General features: G+C 43.6%; 1 long non-coding RNA gene across 1 annotated transcript; it reads left to right on the top strand.

Annotated features, from left to right (window-relative positions):
• The first annotated feature begins 6,093 nt into the window (after nucleotides 1–6,093).
• On the top strand, nucleotides 6,094–14,103 carry LOC143805250 (uncharacterized). The gene is made up of 2 exons (XR_013221211.1): nucleotides 6,094–6,258; nucleotides 11,827–14,103. It is a non-coding gene; the product is annotated as an uncharacterized LOC143805250 (long non-coding RNA).
• Nucleotides 14,104–17,727: the final 3,624 nt, after the last annotated feature.

Here is a 17,727-nt window from a genome sequence, read left to right as displayed (position 1 = left end):
AAATCAAATGTAAAGCAAGCTGGACAAAAACACTGAATAATGCAAACGATCCAAATTGTACAAAACAGACTTAGCTTTTCTTGCATGAGGCAGACTGAAAGGAATCCGGAGGAGACCAAATAGGTCTGGATACAACGATGCCAGGCAAGAGACTGAGTCCAGAGGAGACTCAAATAGGAAACACCCGCTGCTTAACGACACAGCTGGAGCTCAGGCCTGCAACAAGACATACCTAACACAATACCGTTAGTGACCACCAGAGGGAGCCCAGAAACACAGTTCACAACACAGAAGTGTTCCAGGAGATCTGTAGCCTCTACGGCTGCAAGAAAATGAACCAGGTGGTAATTGACCTGTTGAAGACCTTGCCCCTGGAAGAGCGAAACCTGTGGCCAGAGAAGTTGCCAGATCTGGTAGATCTATACAACCATATCCCAGTGAACTCCACCAACTGTACACCCACCTACCTGATGAGAGCAAGAACAGGCAAGTTATCCATTGACTTGGACATGGGAGTTCTAACGCCTGAAATGACATCACCAGAGGCAGACTGGGATACAGAGTGGCAGAAGCAATACCGCAAAGCACAGGAGTGCATGGAACGAAGTTTGTCCCAGGCAAGACAGAGACAGGAAAAGAGCTACAGCAAACATGCTCCGGCTACTTCTTTAGTACCAGGAGAACAGGTTCTCAAAAGAAAGAGGAGGATGCACAAACTAGATGATCAGTGGTAGGCTGAACCATACACCATCATGCCTTCAAACTTTGATAACATCAAGGTGTGCTTCGTCAGTAAAGATGGAGGAGAAATGTCGGCAGCAGTGTCGAGGGATCATCTGAAGGTATGCCCTGACCAATTGAGAAACAAAGAGGAAGACCAAGATGCCCCTCAACCCATAGAAGTGGAAAAGAAGATCCACACCATTCTTGGAGACTTTCCCAAGTCTTGGACGCAGGTGAATCAAGCCATCATAGTACCTGTCCTCATCTTTCCTCAGCCTACTGCACCTGTAGCAGCAGAGACTTAAGACCCATTGGCTCCAGTAACAGATGCCACATCTGCAGTGGAATGCGAAAATCTACCCCCTGCTAGCAGTGAATCTGTCAGACCCATGGTGAGTTTAAGAGGTTGCAGACTGTTGCTCAGTTTACCAGTAAAATACAGGCCTACCAGTAGCACAGATACTAGTGGGTCCACACCATCGACAAGCAAGGTCAGTAGAGATACCTGTACTGTGTAGATCCACCTTTAGTACCAGAGGTCAGGTCCCAGTCCGGGACTAAAATATAAATGTGTTGATAATGTAAATAAATTAATAATGTGTGTAATTGCAACCGTTAAGCATGAGAGCCTAAAGAGACTAGCTGTATGAACTTTCAAATATTCATAATAACCTGTTGAAGGACAATTGGGCCACAGGACTATGTGTGGCCAGGACCTCACTTGTATATAGTTACCAACTTGGCTCAGGTAAGACCAATGGACAATGACACATGAACTAATCGTCGCCAGGACTATTTTTGAGCTTTGGTTTTTGTAATTTTTATTTTTGAAATCTTGTAAATAGTTGTAATTGTTCACCTGTTAATATGTTTATGTTTCCTCAGTACGGGAGTAATGAATTTCACTAGAGGGGAATGTGGCACCCAGGAGTCCGGTTGCCATAGCGGCATTGCCTCCTTCACAGGGGGTCATGTCATGCCTGGAAGCAAGGAGGGGTCCTCTTGCCAGGTAACACCAGCATCCAACACTTTTCCTTACTCCAGACCAGAAGGGGAGTGCTAACACCCGGTTTCAGAGGAGCTTCCCTATAAGTTCTGGCCTGGAGGCGGAGTTAGTTAGTCTGAGACTAAGGGAGTGAGAGGAGAGAAGTCGAGGAGAACCTGGGGAGTGGATCTGTAACCAAACGCACACCAGAGCTGAGCACTGACAAAGAGGATGCCAGAGTCCTTGGCTGTGTGGGTGCTGTACGTCCTGACAGCTAAATCTGGAGGGCAGGGGACTGCAAGCTCCCTGGCCACACCGAACACCCGGAGGCACCGCAGCAGATCAAGAGGCCGGGGCTGCCAGTGAACAGGCAGTGTTCGTGACAGGCTTACACTGTGTAACAATTATAGTGGAACAGTCAGGAATCTCTTGGCTTGAGATAAATAAGCAGCAGAACCAAATATAGTGATGTCTGTATTATTCAAACAAACACTGGTGCAAAGCGTGAGCAAGTTCAAAACACAGCAAATAAGGTGAAATCAGGATAAGTTCCTTGCAGCTCAGCTGCAGGCAAAGTCAATATTCAAACGCACAAACGTGGGTGCAGCATGTGCACAAACAGTTCAAGTGAACGGCAAACTGGGTCCTTCTTAGAAATAGTTTGTTTGCAGCTCTGCTGCAGGCAAAGTCTTATGGGCGTAGCACTTTCTGGGGAAATGCAGATGATAAGACACAGTTCAAACCAGGACTGGCAGAATTAGCAACGAGTCCAGAAGCAGTGCAGAGCTTCAAGTCCAAAACAGTCAAATAAACCAGCCGCGAAAATCAACAAGATTAGCTGTAGCAAGATGAGCTTACATGTCCCAAGAGACAGGAGAAGAATGCAGAGAAATGCAGGAGAACCTCTGAGAGCTGAGAAGGTTAGCTGAATAGGCGGAGCCGGAGAATCTGGAGAGGGGAAGTCTCTTGCAGCACAAGCCAGGGATTCAGGCAGAATTAGTGATGGGCAGTCCGGCTCTTTTTGGTGATCCGGCTCTCATGGCTCTGCTCACCAAAAAGAGCCGGCTCTTTCGGCTCGTGAACCGGCTCTTTTTGGATCCTAAATGGATCCCTATTGAATGTCTATTCAGGCGTATGAAACTCCGCCCACCTATCGCAGAAACTCCGCCCACTTCCTAGAGCCAATTAAATTGAAGCGTGGGCAGGGTTTTGCTCAGGTGGGCGGAGTTACGCCTCCCGAAGTCCGGGATTTTACGCCCAGTGAGAGCCATTCAGGTGTGCCGGCTCCCATCATTCACAACAGGGAGCTGGCTCTTTGTGTCGGCTCGTTCACGAACGATACATCACTAGGCAGAATACACAAGCAAGGAGAATGAAGCAAGCCAGGCTTATAAAGATAGGGAAGTCAGATCACATGAGCAGATTTGAGGCAGCAGACACCATCTTGGAAAATGGCAATAAAACACCACAGATAAACAAGGAATCCAGAGTTCTTACACACTGTCTGCCATACAGGTTAGAAGCAACATGCAGGAGAGGAACTTGAGCAGAGCTTAGAGCAACAAGGACCTAAGAGAACAGCGCAGTGGGAAGGCCTCCAACCCTATCAGGCAAGATGGATGCTAAGTTGCTTCTAGGCTGCCCGAACCCCCGTCATCACCTATTACCGTGTCCCGGACTGCACCTTCAACTGCCAAGTAAAGGTAAAGAAAACTACAATCCTTGTGTGCTCCGGTCATTTCCCGCACTCTCCGTCCTGCATCCCAACGCCCACGATCCCTTACAAAACTATACCGGTAGCCCTGCGGCTGTGCTCCACCTGTGGGGAGCATAACCATCCCAGCTGTATCACCATCGGCCCCAGCTGCCTTAAACAGCGTCGGCTACTCATTGCCAAACTCCACAGGTGGTGTCACTTTAAATCCTCTACAAACTGTCCCTCATCATTTTTATTGTGCGTCCAAGGCCACGGAGCGGGTCACAGCTCCGTGACAACTCCCTGAAGAACTGCCTGACCAGGTGCCGAGTACTCCATGGCCCTAGCGAGTGTCGCATATTATTTAGCACTATATAGCTGTATTATTGGGCACTGTATAGCTGATTACTGGTTCTGTATAACTGTATTACTAAGCACTGTATAGCTATATTATTGGTATTGTATTGCGGTATTATTGGGCACTATAAAGCTGTATTACTTGCATTATATAGCTGTATTTTTGGCATTGTAAGCTGTACTATTGGCTCTGTGTGGCTGTATTATTGGCATGTTTTATTGTTTATTGTTACTATTGACACTGCATAGCTGTACTATTGGCACATATTTTCTTTGCATGGCTGTAGTATTGGCGCTGTATAGTGTTGTTATTATTGGGACCTGTGAAGTTTCCAGATCAGCCCTGGAAGTGGAACAGGGCGGCGGGATGCAATGAAGAAATCCTGAAAGGGGAGGTGCTCTGGGCTTAACGTGCTCTAGGGTTGATTTAAAATTTAAAGGAGAAGCATCTTAGTCTTGTCCGGTGAAAACTGGGTGAGACATTTGAAAAATCCTTGCTGGGGGTGAGCTGTCCCTGTCTCAGTTAAAGACTGGCTGTGTGATGTTCAAAGTTTGTGTTGATTGTCATTGGATGAAGGCCGAGGGACTGCTTTGAATCTCTCAGAGGCTGGGAAGGTCAAATCGGCTAAAGTTTACTTTGCATAAGTTTTTATTTATTTTTGTTGCACCTTTTTCTGCTGTAATTGTGTGTGATTATGAGAGTCTGATATCCTCAGTAACAGACACTGTGTGTTTCTTGGACTATGCCCTTTAAAAAAAAGGGCTGCTGCTGAGTTGGCCTACGGGCCCCTGTTAAAAATATAGACATGTGCAGTTTGTATCCAGGGTCCTCACCGAGAAGGACCAGTGCTGATAAAAGTTTTAAAAGTTATGGCCGCTACCTATTATTGTCCTGGGGCCCTTTATCCAAGTAGGGCTGGGTGTCCTCCTAAGAAGGAGAAGATATCTGGACAAGTTTTCAGCTAATGTTTTACAATTTTTATGATTAATGCACTAATTCTTCTTTTAGAGCCCAGTATGGTCAAGGATGACCATAATTAAAGTGTGGGGAATGTAGGAGCAGTAGATGTGATGCTCTACTCCTTGAGACTCCAAATGGTTAAAGGGAACCTGTCACCTGAATTTGGCGGGCCCTTTTTTCGGTCCGACGGGCGGTGTTTTCGGGTGTTTCGGGTGTTTTTCAGCGCTCTATGTCCCGGAACACAGCGAAATACTTCAGGGACATAGTGCGCTGGCGCATGCGCACTAATGCTTTTTGGCTTTGCCCACAGTTGGGCAAAGCATACTGCGCGTGCGCAAGGCAATATTGCCTTGTGCAGGCGTGTTCTACGAAGGAAACCTAATCAACTTGAAGACGATATTGAGGCCAGCGTACAGGCAGCGGGAAAGGAAGGGGTGAATAAAACACCCGAAAACATTGCCCATCGGACTGAAAAAAGGGCCCGCCAAATTCAGGTGACAGGTTCCATTTAAATGTGGAAAATGTATTTTATTTGAGAATAAAACCCTCTGGGGCTGCAGCCTAGCCTAGATAGGGTTAACTGTAACCGCTGGCCCATATTAGGTAGGTGAAGCCAAGAGTGCCAAGTTCAGGGAGTGTCAAGTGCAGTTGGAGGGAGAGTGATCAAGTGATAGCAACTGTCACAGGCATTAGGCTGCTAGGGACAGCATGAGCCTGTTTGTTCCTTGGAGCAGTGGATTGCCAAAGAACCCTCGTGTTCAAGTCCATCTGTCAGTCTGGGAACCTCGAGATGGACTTTGGAGCTTTTGAGCGCACTAAGTCTGCAGGGAAAGATGGACTCAAACCCTCAGAGGCAGGATCCGGGCGCACTTCTAGTGGTGGAGAAGACTTCCTAGTGTAGAAGAGATAGCAGGAGGGATGCTCTACCCATACTGAGAACCATATCTGAAGTTAAGTCCGGTTCCTGTGGGAAAGGCTGTAACCCATTCGGCCTTATCCTATATACCTGATTGTAATGACTGAAAGCTGCCACATAAAAGTTTAACTGTTTTAACGAATTAAGTGTCCCCTGGATTGTTTGCTGTGAAGGTTCTGGAAGATAAAAGCCTGGAGCCAGTGGACGCCTATGGGCCATAAGTAAGTGTGATGCATCAGGGCACCGGGACTGCGACGTGTTTTGTCTGTATGGCGCCAGGGCATGCCGAAGCAGCAGTTCGCCCATTGCTACCTCCCTCTGGCACTGTGCTTGTTTTATTTGCTCTGTAATGCTGTACTTTTGGCTCTGTGTGGCTGTATTATTGGCACTGTATAGCTGCATATAAATATTGTATATACGTATATATGACGGGCATGGAGCGGGGACAGATCTGTGTACATAGCAGTTTTGTAGCAGTGAGGGAGGGGAGGTGTTTTGAGTCTCCAGGAACGCTGGGCGTGTTACCTGTGTGCACTCACCTGCCCTACCTGGGAGGGAGGCTCCATAGCAACTAGCAGTTTCTGGAGCTGCGCTTCAGAGTCTTCTTGCATAGCTTTGGGGTAAGTACTCTCCTGTATCTCCAACCTGGGCACAGATAGAACTACAACTCCTAGCATATCCTGACAGCCTGTAGACATAATAAAAACTAAAAAGACAGGTGACCAATTATTATTGGATCTGTAGTTTATACAGACGCACAGGCGTGTGGTTATAATTAAAGGAGCACTCCAGACACGACTGGTACATTCAGGTCTCTCCCGGATGCCCAAAATAAGAGGAGATCTTGTGGATTCTGAGGAGATTCAGCCAATATCCCAGGTGCCAAAGCCCCACATACTCACCTTTCACTGTTTCTGTACTTACCCCTGCTCCTGGGACCACCACGGAAAACCTCGGGAGCTAATGAAGGTCTGTGTAGAGAAGAGCAAGATGGTGGGAAGAGAGTCTGAATAGCTGTTTAGGCGTCTTCGCCCTATAAATTGGAGGGGTTCTGGTCTGGGCTCTATGAACATTGGGGGTACTGGTCTGAGGGCTGTAAACAATGACATCTTGTTTAGGGTCTTTATCCAGTGAGGCAGGGGTGTCTATTTTAGGTGGTCTGGTGTCCATATTTGTGAAGGATTTTGATCTGGGGTCTGCAATTTTAAGTAGTCTAATTTGGGGTCCATCTGGGTAAGGTTTGCATCGAATCTTAAAAAATGGGCATAGTTAGGGGGTGCATGGCTTCAAATGGAGAGCGATTTTACACTTCGATCTAAGAAATATGTATTACAAAGACATGTTAGTCTTTTATATTTTATCAAAACATATTGCTCGGATTATGGTAAATTACACATGCTGCTTCGTTTTTTATTTAATTTTTTTTTAATTTGGTATAAATTTGTCCAAAAGTGAAAAAAAAACAAAAAAACTCTAAACCAGACATGCATTACATTTATAGGATTTTTTTTTTTTTTTTTTTTACTGCAGACCTCTGTATAGTGTGAACACTGGCCAAAAAGATGCTCGGGGCAAATGAGCGCTGCAAGGTGTAGGAAAACACCCAAGTGTGTGTATGTGCATAAGCGGACGCTGGTGCAAATCCCACACTTGTCGTAGTCCTGACACTGCTGACATTTATAGGTCCTGATATCTGGGAAAGGCTGAGGCCACATTCACACGGTCAGTATTTGCTCAGTATTTTACATCAGTTTTTGTAGCCAAACCCAGGAGTGGGTGATAAATGCAGAAGTGGTGACGTGTTTCTATTGTAACATAGTAACATAGTTAGTAAGGCCGAAAAAAGACATTTGTCCATCCAGTTCAGCCTATATTCCATCATAATAAATCCCCAGATCAACGTCCTTCTACAGAACCTAATAACTGTAAGATACAATATTGTTCTGCTCCAGGAAGACATCCAGGCCTCTCTTGAACCCCTCGACTGAGTTCGCCATCACCACCTCCTCAGGCAAGCAATTCCAGATTCTCACTGCCCTAACAGTAAAGAATCCTCTTCTATGTTGGTGGAAAAACCTTCTCTCCTCCAGACGCAAAGAATGCCCCCTTGTGCCCGTCACCTTCCTTGGTATAAACAGATCCTCAGCGAGATATTTGTATTGTCCCCTTATATACTTATACATGGTTATTAGATCGCCCCTCAGTCGTCTTTTTTCTAGACTAAATAATCCTAATTTCGCTAATCTATCTGGGTATTGTAGTTCTCCCATCCCCTTTATTAATTTTGTTGCCCTCCTTTGTACTCTCTCTAGTTCCATTATATCCTTCCTGAGCACTGGTGCCCAAAACTGGACACAGTACTCCATGTGCGGTCTAACTTGTAAATTTAGAAATAAATTAATTAGAAATAAAAATAAAGAAAATAAAAAAGAAATAAAAAAGAAATAAATTAGAAATAAAATAAATTGTACTTTTCTCCTGATTGTTCCTCTCCTGGTTTTGGCCAAATACTGAACATGTGAATGCGTCCTTAGTGTTCAGTTAAAGCAGGATGTAACCTGACCACTCACTGTTTCGTAGCGGCCTCCATATATAAATATCAGTTGTTCCAGTAATATATATATATATATATATATATATCTTTTTTTAATGTCTGATCTGGAGTATTTTGTTTTTTTAAAGAGGGTTTTCTATTTTAGGGGGTCCGCGAGTCTTTGTTTTTGACTATTTAAGAGAGGTGAATTCTCTCATTACTGTTCTACGTTCTCCTCGTTTGGCCTTTTATTATCCGTCGTCTTATCTTACATAAATTATGGTGATTTGCTTTCTCTTGGAAAGATTAAGATAAAACCAGTTTAGCGAACCCAGAGAGAGATACCGCAGACCAGTGCTTCCAGTTGGGGAGTGGAGACTCTTCTATTGGGCACCAGTATCGGTACTGAGATTGTTTCAACAGTTTACATTCTACCAGGGCTTCTGTGGGTTACTATGGGTCATGGTAGAGGAATATGTGAGCGAGGGGTTAGACAAACCTGTTAAGTTGGTTTTATAGCTAGTGAGGGAGAGTTTAACAACTGTCAGGGGGAAGTATAAAAAACACAGGCAAAACAAAAGCAGTCCATCAACATAAAGATCTAGCAGTTATCTGTCACGTGTATGTCCCTGTATTCGGTATGATACCTATGACTTGCGAAAATGATAAAATTCTAGTTACTTGAGGGAGCTCACTGCATATGGATTGATATATTGTTGAGCTCGATGAGGGCTGTGTGTGTGTGTATATATGTATATGTGTGTATATGTATATATATATATATATATATATATATATATATATATATATATATATATATATATATATTAGTTCCAGTCTCCCTTCTATCTTGCCAGGTGGTCACTCCCAGGGCATTTAAAGGGTTTTTTTTTCTCCAAGATGGATATTTTTGTATAATTGCTTGCAAAATCGAGCACTTTTTCAATTTGCTGCTTATTAAAATTTGCAGTCATTCTTGAGATATTAACACTTTTCTTTTGTATACAGCTTGATGCCTAGGAGACCGTCCACCGCTGTTCTTTAGTTTGTAAGCACTGCGCTGAAGCTGGCCAGGTTTAAGAGGTAGCAGTGCACTCCAGCCATCCTGGCCAGCTTCAGAACATTGCTCTGTACAGAAGAGCTTATAAGCACTGTGCATGTTCTGCTGTCTAAAAGTGGTGGTCGGTTTCCAAGACAACGAAATGTAAACAAAAAAAGTGATAATATCTCAAGAACGGTTGAAAATTTTAATACACAATACATTGCAGAATTGCTCGTATTTACAAGCCCTAACCGACAATACCCTAGTTATGAAGATGAGAATAACCCCTTTAAGTTCTATGTGGGATCGAACCGGAACAGCCTCTCTAGGGTGAGAATCCCCTTAAGAGTTGTATAAGTTCACATTGGTAGAATGAATGAATATGAAGTGTAATATCTATACTTGCCAAAACACAGAGGCTCTAGCGGATATCCCTAGACCATTAACTTATGGATGCAACCCGCGCAGGCTCGCCGCCTTCTTGACCCGATCCACGGGACGGTTCGGTAAAATTGGCACTGTTGGCAAACACACTACGGGCATGGACAATGTGTGCCAGTCCAACTTTAGCAGATTTTGGTAATAGGTGGCGATCCCCTTTAAAACGCTCAGGATTCTTGGTCAGCCCCAGATATGAAGGAGTTTTCGCCAAGGAGATTGTGTTTCTGGTTTATTAACTCATTAATCTTGATCGTAAGTACAGTAGTTACCCTGGCTGCTAATCCAGCCCTGCAGGCCAAGGGTTGGCATGAATCTGGTAAGATGGCATCGTGCCTGCTCAAACAGAAGCCAGCAAAGACTATATCAGGCAGGATCGATGACTAAAGTCTATGGTTCGTTTCACCCAGCCGCAGCCCCAATCACTCACTGACAGCATGAAACAATTATTTTTACATTTTATTTTTTTTTGCGTTTTCAGGAGAAGATTGTTATATATACAGTAATTGAATGTGCGCATACACCTTCAATAATAGTCGTCCAACAGCCATCCCTCCCAAATTCCCCCCTGCCAGGAACGGGCATGTTTGGTTTGGAATCGGCAGTGTAGAATAAGCTGATTGCAGCCCCCCATCCACATCAGATGCTCAGCAAGACCCTCCAAAAATCTGTATGTTCGGTCCCCCATGTGACAACGTTTTATATCTGCAGTAACAGAATTGGGGAGAACTTGTTTCTCCGGGGGGCGATTGCGCCACATTCCAGGCTCATTTCTTACATCGTAACCAGACAAACTAGTTGTCCATCATTCCAGCCGCTGTCGCACATTGTTCTGTATTTCTACACTACAATTGCTGGGAAAAGTCCTAGGAGGAGCTATAAGACGTCACCATTCATGTTCCGGCTGATCACATGCTGAAATTCTCAGATGAGTTGCAAAATCTGGATGCAAAGTTCCCCCAATTAAAGGGGTAGTCCACCTTTGGGGACACTTTGTTTTCTTTCTTTTTAAATTAATGTATTGGGGGCTAAAAAACACTTTTGCAATTGGGTTTAATTAACAATTTTGCACCATGTACCTTCTATAGCCTTGCATTGTCCATTTGCTGGCTGCAAGATGAGTCAACCGAGAATCTATCAGTGACCTCAATCAGATTGAATTATAGCAGAATTTGTAACTTTTCCCCTTTATCTGATTTTCCTGAGCTCCTCTCAGCTGATTTGTGACCACTGACCACATCAAAGTTGAATGTGTCGGAAAGCAAAGAGCCTGTGAAAGCCAAAGTGTGCAAAATTGTTAATGAAACCCAATTGCAAATGTGATTTTAAAACACCAAATATATTTAAGCAAAAAAAAAAATTGCCTCTAAAAGTGGATAACCAATCTTATCACGTGACAACCACTAAGGCCAACATTACTGCTCCCATAGCGGTTGTCACACATTTTCTAGCTAACTGATTTTTTCATTTTTATTCTTTTTTCATTTGTATTTTTTTAAGGAGAAATGACAGGCATTCCTGAGGCCTGTGCTGTCACTTGCCTCTCCGTCTGCTGGTGGCAATGATAACGAGTCCCCTGATTAAGGAAAGTCCTATTCTTAGATTCTTATCATCTAATATTTGATGCAAACTGATCACTCTTACCGCACACACGGGTCCGTGCCGCAAAGTGGCCTCATTCACCAGACTATCCTATAAAATGGATGAGTAGAAAGTGTAATTTCCTTATTGCCAACACTCCCTGAAAGTTATGGATTCTCTCAGAAAAAGGGGGGACTTCCCAGACTTTGAGTTGGCAGATATACTGCGGGCACTAGGAGCCTCCCAGAGAGCACTTTAAGGTTTCTTGTGCGTAACAATCAGGATGTCCCATCTCATGACAAATCTCTGGTGCCCAAATGTACATTTAGGGGAAAAGAAGAAGAATTATAGGGGGTGTAGAAGAGACATGGCTATTGGGAAACATGTCTCTCCATAAAGGAATCCTTCCTATAAATTATACCCCAAGGCTCCTGCTGACACCCCAAGTTACACGGTTCCATTGTGTGACACATTGAAATACTCTTACAATCCCATTGTCTTGCCATAGGTACAAATAGCAATATGCGTCAATCATCTTCTCCAGACTGCTCCGCTTTAAGCATTAGCTTAGTTTCTCACACTTTGTCTCCTCAGATGCAGACAAGATGGCACACAATCGCCACCACATCCCGAATACAGAATCTGAGAAGGTTCACCAAGTAGTCAACCAAGAAGGATGCCCAAACCCTTCTCCCACAAGAGCCTTGACTCCTGAAGACTCTGATTTCTTTCCTTCCATCATTCTGGCTGCTGCACTGTTCCTTATTTTTGTCTCTGTTCTTCCTTTGTTGTCCCAGACTGGCACGGCCTTTGTTCCGTTCAGAAAATTAGGTAACTTTTCCAGAAATGAGGCTCTTTTCCACCCCCTCCTCTACATCCAGCCTCGGTCTACCCAGCTGACTTTAGAGACATTAGCAAAGAGCCAAGAGGAGACCATCACTGTGTTGGCCGTTGCCAATCAGCATGCAACCCAGACTCTTGTGTGCTTCTCCAAGAATGTAATTGCTCTTCTATCAAGGCAAAGCCAAGGTCATTCTGTCATTAGACAGGTCACAAAAGTCCAAACCCTCAGAGACATGAGGAACAGTAGTAACACGAGAACCTCAGGGGTCTTTTCTGTGTCGGTCATAACTCAGAGAAGTGGACACTTCCCATACTGCACAATACTGAGACCTACAAGCCTTCTATCTGACAATGTCTATCTAACAGAGATAACACCTCAAGAAAAAGAGGTACCCATGAGGACAGAGTCTTCCATCATAGCCCAGGAACTACTAGAACTTGTGTGTAAAACCAAACACGTCCCAGATACATTTGAAGCCAATGGAAATCATGTGAAAGTCATTCATGTAATAGGTGATCCCTACTTGGAGAGTGGAATTGTATGTTGACTTATAACCCAACAGACTTTGTCTGACCGCCTCACGTGGTGTGGCTAATCATGTGATTACTCTATCTCAGATACACTGAGTGGACATGATTATATCCTATGTGTATGAAGAGTTCTCCAGAGAACCTGGATGTTCTAGAACATGTGGAGAACTGAACCTAGACAGAGATTATCTGATTGGACAACCTCAGCAATAGGACCTGTAATGTTCATGGTCAATTGGATGTGTATCATACATCTATAGACAAGTATGCTGCATGTTGGAGCCCTAACCTTAATTTCAGGGCCCATGGGGGAGGGGAATCGGGCTAAGAACCGATCTTAGCAATAACATTAAGTGCAAGTTTTCAGTGTTTTATTGCTGTGAGGTTTCTGACACAGGATACTGCTATCATCTCCCTGTGCAGAGTCTTTTCCTCCAGGGTTAGGAAAAAATATAACCCTGTCCGTGACACTTTGTACTCAGTAAATCTAATTCAAAATTAATTAATTATTCACGGTTTCTTATAATTGATCATTCCAGGACTTAATCTTGTGACCTGGAATGCTTAAGAAAGAAACTCTGACAATGGGACACAGGCTGCACTGAGAGAGTTTTTTTCTGCCTAAAGATCAAAATGATATTCTTCTTCTTTATAGGCATACTGTACTGGTACATACAGATACAAGTCTATACACCAGTTAATTAGAGTAAAAGAAAAAAAAAAGTGGAAAAATCAGATTTTTTTTTTTACATAAAACTATAAATGACATAGTCATATTTAGTATCTCTGAAATTGTAGCAACCTGTACAATATTTTTAATACTTTATTTATGGTGAATCGGTAGGTAGCTTTAATAAAAAAAAATTGCACTTTTATTTTCTTTTTCTGCATTTAACCCAAAATAAGTTAATATAAGTTTAACACTTGCTTAAGTGCACGTAAAAGTGGTGCCTAAGAAAAAAACACTACGTTATGTGCTGTAGTTCCTATAACAGATGAGGTAGACTTATTGTGCCAGTACCCCCAAGTGGTCACATCCTGAGGGCACGCAACCTTGAAATTACTAATTTGTCCTGTAGTTGGAGCGCCCTCTAGGGTCAATTGTCTAATAGTGCACCTCTAGGGTCAATTTTCTAAAAGTGCACTTAAAAGCAGCAATACCCAATGCTTATAAGAAATCCTGATTCACAGCCACCTCTATTTTAAACCAAGCAATGTATAAATTTGGAAAGGTCAGTAAATAACAACATGACATTGACTTCTGCTCTGTCCAATTTTACTATTTTGCACCAAAAAACACTGAAAAATATATAATTTTTTTATGTCGCCATAGCCCGGGACCCATAACGAACAGCGTTACTCAGGAAGAACGCAAGGGATAAATTGGGTGCTTCTTCCACTTAACTGTTTAGTTGATTACCTATTTCTGGTCATTCCTGTTCATTTTTTTCATGTATTATATATATTTGTGACAATAAACTGCTTTTATTTTTACTACATAGTCTATATTTCTGTTCACTGGCACCAAGCTGAGAATTTTGAAAAGGGAAAGTTTTTTGTTATGCAATGATTAAAATGGACTGCAAGAAACTTTGCAAAAAATTGCCTGCAGTATTGATTTATACAATGTCTTATCAGAGACATTCTCCACTTATCAGACACTTCTTCCTCTCCCCCTGTCTCCTAAACTGGCTATCCACTGTGAAAATGTAGCTCAAATCTCTTTTGTTCGGAATAGACAGGCTGTAGGTGTTGTGAGTCTGTGACACATTGTATTATCCCCTATGGAGAGTGAAGGAGGAGTGAACAGGGAAGGGAACCGATGGAGGAAGACAAATGAACATGTGCAGAGCTTTGTAACAAGTTACTTGCCTCACATCAGAGGTTGATTCAGATCAAGACAGCTCAGCTCTGCTGTGTAATGTCCATGTTGTTGCAGCTTGTCTCTGGGAGCTAAAAAGTGACTGAAGACCAGGAACTCGCATCTCTGTACTGTGTATGGAAGACATTGGTGCAGCAAGTCTCCTTCCCTTGCCCCTAGAAAACAGTGGATTGCAAATTACAGGTAGACGCTGGAGAAGGGAAAACTGGTGAGAATGCAGGACACAAGTCATATAATGGCCAGAAATATTGTTATTCCTCATGTATACACAAAGGACACCATATTCTGAACAGTTACTCGAAACCAGTTATTCTTTAAGCTTTACATTTGTTTCTATTGCTCCATACTGTGTACAAAAAGCAAAACAGAGCGGGATGCCAGCTGTCAATCAGCATGGAATCGCCAGTGACCGGACCAGCTGTCGTCTTCTGATGTCTGGCAATCATGCGACATGAACAATTTCATGAGACCGCTGCAGCCAATCAGCGGCCACTGATGCACTAGAACCTTTACTACAGACTTTCCGCTCTGATGGGATAGTGAAGGTGCAGCCTATCAATGGCCGTAGATTGCTTGTAGCGTTCTTGAGACATTTTATGTCACATGATTGCCAAGGGACAGAGTGTTGACATTGGAGGAATGGTGCTGCTCCAGAATACGTTATTTTTTTAATTTTAAGCTGTACTGCTGAGTTATTAATAAAGGGTCCTCTTGGTAAAACAAAAAAAAACCCTTTAATCAACCCTCTCATCCTTTTCTTTCCCCGCACACACAGATTCTGTCTTCCTTGCTGTCGAGACTAATGTTATGGCTGCTGAGGCGCCAGTACGATACACATGGTGCCTATTTTGTATTAATACACTGAGAAATCAAGTTTTGAAGCCACATACAAATTAGACAGGAATAGCACTGGGGGTGTGTGAAAGCGATTGGAATACATCTCCAGGCCTCTAATGTGATTCACGGCTAATTTGCAAAGTGCTTTGAATCTGTTTCTCTGCACGTTCTCAGTACACGCAACGGCACACTAGATGGCGCCATTACCCCAAAATTGTCAATCTTATCTACTTCCCTCACATTTCCATTTTTTTTCTGATCCTTCATAGGAACAGAAATAAGGGAATAATAGCAATGTTGGATCCATGCTGTGACGGACCAGTGATTGTAATGGGAGTCGGTGTGGTTTCCATTACGAAGCCTGTCATGTTACAGGAAAAAAAATAGCGGTTTCTTTTTTACAGCAATTAATCAGGAATCTGCCATGAAGGTGTATGGCCTGTTTCACATGTCCTGATATTTCCGGTAGTGGAAAAAACAGTACTGGATATATCAGTGTCCGTGTGTCTGTAATACTTGTGTCACACGTGTGGTGTGGGTTCCACTGTATTTTTGATAACCAGCCAGGCAAAACTGACAGCTGGGGGCTGCAACCCACAGCTGTCAGCATCAGCAAGCCTGGTTATCAAGAATAGAGGGGTCCCCATGCTGTTTTTTTTATTTAAATAAATAATTTAAAAAAAAAAAAACAGCATGGGGTCCACCCCATTTTTAACAACCAGCCTTGCTAAATCTGACAGTTGGGGGCTGGTATTCTCAGGCTGGGAAGGGGCCATGAATATTGCCCCCCCCCAGCCTAAAAATAGCAACCTGCAGCTGCCCAAAAAAGGCATATCTATGAGATGCCAATTCTGTCGATTTGCCAGGCTCTTCCCACTAGCTCTGTAGCAGTGGCAAGTGAGGTTAATATTTGTGGGGTTGATGTCATCTTTGCATTGTCCGGTGACATCAAGCCCACGGATTACTAAAGGAGAGGCGTCTATAGGAAACCTATCTATCACTAATCCTATAGTTGTATTGCAAATAGACATACAGCCAGAATAAACACTTTTATTAGAAATAAAACAAAACACCGCTTTCCATTTTTGTTTAAAAATAACAAACACAGTTAAACTCACCTAACCCCTAATTCCACCGAAGCCCTCGTCTCCTGTAATAAAACAAAAATAAAAAACAACAATATCCCTCACCAGTCTCATGTTCTGTCCCACGCTGTAATCCATGTCTGGGGGAAAAACCGTTTTCAACCTGACGGTGCGAAAATGCGACAGGCCAGGCGGAAAACCACTGGTGAATGAGCTGCTGCGAGTGCAGCCTCAGTGACCGACAGTGACATCATCGAGGTTACTGTCAGTTAGTGAGGCTGCGTTCCCAGCCGGGCTGAACTGTGGTGACCTCAGTACCGTGGGAAAAAGTCACTGTTTACCGCAGTTCAGCTCAGTGAGTTCACCGCAGATTTCTCACGGTGACCTGCGGTGAGTTCACTGGCAAGGCAGCCGGGGGTCTATTTTTTATACAAGTCCCCTAGGACACCAGATAAAGAATGTATGTACAATATTTATATAATGTCAAAATCCATGTTTTTTGGTCACCACTTCTCTAAATATTGCACAGAAAGACCTATGGACCCCAAAATGGTAAAAACTACAACATGAAAAAGCATGTCCTGGTACAATGCTATAGAGTGTAAAAAGTTATGAAACTTGGAAGGGGAGGATGAAATATCGAAAGAGAAGAGCGGCCACCAGGGATCTGTGCACCAATCACATTGTTATAGTGTGATGCGAGCGTATAACTACAGGGCGGCATAGGATGCAGTCACATGCCCAGGATTTTACCCAAATGCCCCTTGGCTGTATAGACGGCAGCAGTCCTGGTCAGTGTAGAGCTTTGGGTGCAGATTTTGATATAGTCACTGACTAATTATATCATTTCCCAACGTGCAATGCAGCACAGTATCATCTAATAGGGCCCCGTCTGGTAGCAAAAGTTTGAATGCAGCTTTGGATGTGACTAGATTATAAGTTTTTACAAAGTTCTACATACAGATGAATAATGATCTTTACAAGTCTACCTGCACTGAATAGTGCCACAGTGCAAGGAGATCCCGCTGGGCAAGAAGGCGCAAGGTCAGAGCCAAGGCTGAAAGGGTTACTGTGTGTGGACAGATAGGGATCTCAGACCCTCTTGGCTGGTACCTGCAGTTCCCCCCACACATTGCTGAGATAGAGATAAAGTTACAAGTCTAAACAGCAGACTCCATCAGGGTGAAGCCTGCATGGCCTCTTCCTGAGCTCTTCATGAGCGGGAGGAAGGTGGGGGAGCAGCTGTGCCCCCGGGGCTGTTCCCAATCTGCGTCATTACTCCTAGCAGGTTGGGGTTTTTTTTTATAGAAAAATCTC

This window comes from Ranitomeya variabilis, chromosome 2, assembly GCF_051348905.1.
Source record: "Ranitomeya variabilis isolate aRanVar5 chromosome 2, aRanVar5.hap1, whole genome shotgun sequence".
NCBI lineage: Eukaryota > Metazoa > Chordata > Amphibia > Anura > Dendrobatidae > Ranitomeya > Ranitomeya variabilis.
The sequence above is the reverse complement of the archived record's forward strand: the minus strand, read 5'-3'. Positions and strand labels throughout refer to the sequence as shown.